The sequence below is a fragment of the Chelonia mydas genome, chromosome 16 (genome assembly GCF_015237465.2).
Source record: "Chelonia mydas isolate rCheMyd1 chromosome 16, rCheMyd1.pri.v2, whole genome shotgun sequence".
Classification (NCBI taxonomy): domain Eukaryota; kingdom Metazoa; phylum Chordata; order Testudines; family Cheloniidae; genus Chelonia; species Chelonia mydas.
The window spans coordinates 6,206,885-6,213,007 of NC_057857.1; positions in this window are offsets into that span (position 1 = coordinate 6,206,885).

The window sequence follows — 6,123 nt, forward strand, 5'->3', positions numbered from 1 at the left end:
CCACAACCCCCATCCCTGCTTCTGCACCTCCTGCTCTGCTCCCCCGTCCACCCCAACGCCCCACCCAGGTCCATGCCCTGCACCAGAGCTGCTGCTGCTAGAGCCATCACCACGGCTCGTGCCAAAGCCAGACCTGCTACCGCGGGAGTCAGCGCCGCAAACCACAGCTGCCGCTGCCAGCAGAGCTGGAGTCGGAGCTTCCAGCAGGGGGGGCTTCCAACCAAAATGGAGGCTCTGCCGTTGGCGGTCCCACTCGTCTGAGTTCATGGCAGAGCAGGAGCGTAGCCACATGTGGGCCTGGGCGGGCTGTGGCCCACCCACTAAGCATCCAGGCCAGAGGTGGGGAAACTAAGGCCTGGGGCCACATCCAGCCCGCAGGACCCTCCTGCCCGGCCCCTGAGCTCCTGGCCCGGGAGGCTGGTCCCCAGCCCCTCCCCTGCTGTCACCCCCTCCCCCGCAGCCCCAGCACACTGCGCCGCCGGTGCAATGCTCTGGGCGGGGGGGCTGCGAGGTCTTGCCGGGCAGCGCAGCTGCAGAGCCCGGCCTGAGCCGGTGCCCTGTGCTGCGCGGTGCGTGGCTGGCTCCAGCCGGGCGGCCCGGCTGCCTGTCCTGGTGCTCTGGGCGGCGCGGCTGTAGAGCCGCCAGCCACCCGTGCTCCAGGCCGCGCAGTAAGGGGGAAGGGAGCAGGGGGATTGGATAGAGGGCAGGAGAGTTTTGGGGGGTGGTCAGGGGGTGGAGGGTGGATAGGGGACCTGGGGGGGCAGTCAGGAAGGAGAAGGGATTTGGATGGGGCGGCAGGGGGCAGTCAGGGGGGCAAGGGTTCCGGGGGTGGTCAGGGGACAGGGAGCGGAGGGAGGGGTGGATGGGGCAGGGCTGCCGGGTGGGGGGCCGTCAGGAGACAAGGAACAGGGGGGGTTGGATGGGGTAGGAGTCCCGGGCGGACCGTCAGGGGGCGAGAAGCAGGGGGGTCGGATAGGAGGCGGGGGCTGGGCCACACCTGGCTGTTTGGGGAGGTACAGCCTCCCCTAACCGGCCCTCCATACAATTTCAGAAACCCGACATGGCCCTCAGGCCAAAAAGTTTGCCCACCCCTGATCCAGGCCCACCCCCCAACCCGGGCTCTGCTCCGGCCCCAGCGCTTGTCCCGCTCCGCCCGCCCCACCGGCGCTCCTGCCAGGGAGTGGGGTCGGGGCGTAGGGGCTTGCTCTGCTCCGCCTGCCTGGCGTTCCTGCTGGGGTTGGGCGCTCGCCGGCGGTAGAGGAGATCTTCAAAAAAGGTAGGCCCACCGCCTGGGGGAGCTGGGCCCAGTGTGGGGCGGTGGGACCTGGAAGGGAGCTGGGAGCGCTGGAGAGCAGCATCTCCTCCCAGAGTTGGGTGCATGCCAGGGCCCCAGGGAGCCCCTGGCCATGCCGGCTGCAGGCTTGGTGGGAGGCAGGTCCCCCATCCCTCCTGCCCTCCCCCCGGAATTACCTGCCCACCCAAATATCCTATGCTGACTCCGCCACTGCAGCAGAGCCACCCTTTTGGAGTCCCCCCCTCCCTGGGCACATTCAAATGTGGGCCGTGGGGCTCAGCGCACGGCTCTTCCTCGGGGTTCCAGCAGGCCCCCAACAACAGCAGCGGCCTGCGCTGGGCAGGCGTTGTACGGCCAAGCAGCCCTGAGCCTGCCCCAGCTATTCATCTGCCCCTGTCGTCTACCTTCTCCCGCTCGATTCCTGACCCCACCTTCACAAGCACCCGACGCAGTCCCCATGGCAGGGGGCCCCTTGGCTGGCTCAGGGCTCCTGCCATTGCATGGGTTGCACGTGTCTAACCCCGTCCCTGGCCGTCAGCCCCAATTCTTATAGGGCTCCCAGGCAGAGACGACTCCTGCTCCTCCCCCACAATCTAAAGGGGAGGACACGTGAACGCCCCAACCCGTGTTGCCTCTGCCCAGTGACCCCCCCCCACCCTGCAGCCCAGCCTGGGTCCATCATGTTCTCCCTGTCCCACGTTACCTGCAGGCGGGGGGAGGCTTTGTCCTTCTCCCACTGCGCCTCCCCTCCAGCACGGTTGGCCGCTTTCCCTGGCAGCTGGGTCTGGGAGGGGAGCGGGATGGAGCCACTTCTCACACTAGCTGAAGCCGGCCGCTCCGGGCTGTGCAGCACAGCAGCTGCCTGAGAGAACCTGGCTGGGGAGGTGGCGGTGGGGGCGGGCCAATCGGGGGGGGGTGGGGGGGACTTGACCCCCTGTCGCCTCTGCCACCCGCCCTGCAATGCCATTGCAAAATGCCGCAGCATCTGAGCATGGCCAGCACTGGCTGCTGGTAGTAGAAGTTTCCTTCCCCATCCTGCAGGGGCCGCAGCCACTGGGCATGGGCCAGTGCTGGAGGGGCTGCTGCTGGGACATGTCGTTTCCGTAGCCTCCTCTTCCTGCAGGACACAGAGACGCATGTTTTGTGGTTTTTAAAAAATGTTTTATGATTCAAAATAAAAGCCTACGGTGATGTGACCATTGGGCCCCATGCTGCATGTTTGATGACCATGCTCTAACCCTTAAACCTGCCCTCAGGGCCACATTAAAGCAATCCATGTCCCCACGCATACCCCAAAATGGCCTCAGCCAACTTGGAATGCAAGTGGCAGGGCCCTCCTCCCCTTCCAGGGGATTCACCAGCAGTGGCATTGTCAAGGTTCCTTCCCCACTCTGAACTCTAGGGTACAGATGTGGGGACCTGCATGAAAGACCCCCTAAGCTTATTCTTACCAGCTTAGGTTAAAAATTTCCCCAAGGTACAAACTTTGCCTTGTCCTTGAACCGTATGCTGCCACCACCAAGCGTTTTAAACAAAGAAAAGGGAAAGAGCCCACTTGGAGACGTCTTTCCCCAAAATATCCCCCCAAGCCCTACACCCCTTTTCCTGGGGAAGGCTTGAGAATAATCCTCATCAATTAGTACAGGTGAACACAGACCCAAACCCTTGGATCTTAAGAACAATGAAAAATCAATCAGGTTCTTAAAAGAAGAATTAAATTAAATTAATTAAAGAAAAGGTAAACGAATCACCTCTCTAAAATCAGGATGGTAAATACCTTACAGGGTAATCAGATTCAAAACATAGAGAATCCCTCTAGGCAAAACCTTAAGTTACAAAAACACAAAAACAGGAATATACATTCCCTCCAGCACAGCTTATTTTACCATCCGTTAAACAAAAGAAAATCTAACGCATGTTCTAGCTAGATTACTTACTAACTTAACAGGAGTTGGACGGCTTGCATTCTTGATCTGTTCCTGGCAAAAGTATCACACAGACATAACCCTTTGTCCCCCTCACTCCAGATTTGAAAGTATCTTGTCCCCTCATTGGTCATTTTGGGTCAGGTGCCAGCAAGGTTATTTTAGCTTCTTAACCCTTTACAGGTGAAAGGGTTTTGCCTCTGGCCAGGAGGGATTTTATAGCACTGTATACAGGAAGGTGGTTACCCTTCCCTTTATATTTATGACAGACATGAGGTATCCTTTTCTTCCCCAGAAGCAGGAGCCTCTTTCCTCTAAAAGAGGTAGCGCTAGCAGCAGGAGAGTCCCCCAGTACTTACCCCAGAAGCAGGGGTTTATTCTGTAGTCATGACGGAGGGGCAGCTGGGCCTAACCGGAGCATTGGCTGCAACCCCACATGTCAGGTCACTTTATCACTCACATTTGGCCCAGCCAGCCTCCATTATGATGGAGGGGTGGCTGGGCCAAGCCTGAGCAGTGCTGCAGCCCCGCACACCAGCTCGCAATGCCACTCAGTCACATTTTGCTTGGTCCTCGCTCTATCATGGTCAAAGCAAAACAACACAACAATCCCTCCCTCCCACTTCCTGAATTTGGGCCGTAGGCACGTGCCCAGATGGCCTATGCATTAATCCAGCCCTGATTACCGCAGAGTGACTCCACTAACATCAGTGGGCTCACTCCATGTTTGTACTCATTTGACCAAGTGGGGAGTCGCGGACACCAAGTTTTACAAAAGCATAAGAGGCCCTATCTTGCTCCCACCGAGGTCAATGGCAAAACTGCCCATCCCGTAACTCATGTAAGAAGGACCAATGGCAGGGATAAAGAGATGTGGACTCTTAAAAATTGAGCTGCTCACAAAAGAGGTGTGGCCAATATCCAGCTGGTCCATGGCCATGCAATGGCCCTGCTACGGAGGAAAGTAATTTAAAGCTGCCCCTGGGGAGCTCTGAACGAACCCTATGCCCCCCTGGGCTCACAATGAAGGGGAATTATTACTTATCTTAATTGTTTATTATTTGGATTATGGTACCACCTAGGAACACCAGTCACAACATCCTGTTGTCTTTGGCACTGTACAAGTACAGAACACAAAGGCAGTCCCTGCCCCAAAGATCTCATCTCAGACACAGAAGAGTGATTGTGTTTGGTTGCGGTGGACTAGCCTCTGGTGAAAAAAAGAGTGTGACAGTATATAAAACAGATTCTCTGTCCAATAGCAGGGTCATCTGACACTGGGCGTGTGTATTGTGACAGCCACTGGGAGAGCTGGGTCCAGCATCATGATGCCAGCTAAGTCCATCACTGGGACTGGCAGAGAAGTGAATGGTGCCTAGCACATTTTCAAAGGCGTTGCACCAACGTCAGGTAAGATGGGGTTGGCTAGTTGCAGCCATCCAAATTTCACCCCTCCCCGGCTGTATCCTCCTCTCGCTGTGTGGTGCTCTGTCCTCATCTGGTGATGGCTGGGCCACAGACAGAGGTTGATGAGTCTACTACAGCACTGTAGGCTACATACCTGAGTATTTCAGCTAAAGAGGCAGTGACTTATATGGTTAGCTACAGAGGCCGCAGGTTCAATTCCTCCTGCTGATGACCCACCCATGAGTAAAATACATACCCTGGCAGTTGGAGAAGAGGACAAACTAACATTCACTGATGGTACAACCCATCTGACATGCAATGGCATGCCCAAAGAAGCAGATCCTGCCCAAGGTAAATCCTGCAGCACAAGGTCTATCACACGAAACCTGTGTGAGACCAGAAACCACAATACAATATTAATCATGCTTCCCCAGTGTAAAGAGGAAATACCCATTGCACGCAGGGAGAATAGTGGCATTCTTGCTCTACAGATTGGAGGCATGCAGACACACAAGCACATAAAGAAATAAGCCATGGCAGTGATCTGCCCTCAGGAGCATCCAACATGTGGCAGTCACTGAAAAATCACATGTACATATCAGAAAATGCAACAGCACTGTCTCAGTAGATCTGGGGCCATATAATACTGCAAAAATAACCACCTTTCTTTTCTTCCATCCTTCATTTGTCTTGTCTATTTAGATTGTAGCATCTTTGGGGCAGGGTTGGCTGGAAGTTCATGGAGGATAGATCCATCAGTGGCTATTAGCCAGGGTGGGCAGGGATTGTGTCCCGAGTCTCTTTTTGCCAGAAGCTGGGAATGGGCGACAGGGGATGGATCACTTGATGATTACCTGTTCTGTTCATTTCCTTTGGGGCACCTGCCATTGACCACTGTCAGAGGAGAGGATACTGGGCTTGATGGACCTTTGGTCTGACCCAGTATGACCGTTCTTATGTTCTTAAATTAAGCCTAGAGAAATTCAGACTGGAAATTATGGTGAGAGTAATTAACTATTGGACTCATTTCCCAAGGGTCATGATGGATTCTCCATTACTGCCCATTTTAAAATCAAGATTGGATGTTTTTCTAAAAGATCTGCTCTAGAAATCATTTATCTAGGAGTCTGTGTTATACAGGAGGTCAGACTAGATAATCATAATGGTCACTTCTGGCCTTGGAATCTATCAATCTGTTACTGTCTCCTACTGTGGACTTGTACAACACTCGGCACAGTGGGGCTCCAAGCTGATATGAGGCCTCCTGTGGCTACTGTCATACAAAAAATAACAAGAACACAGATGGATATTAAGTTCACCCAATCCTGCTCCCCTGGTTCACCTGAAGTTTCCCACTGAAGGAGACAGGAGACTTGAAGGGAAGGAGAAAGTCAGATTGGGCTCATTATTTGGCACCCTATTTTAATCTTTAAGAAGACACATTCTCATGAACTTTGTGAGACAGGATTCAGACTGGCTCCATTCAATAATCATCAC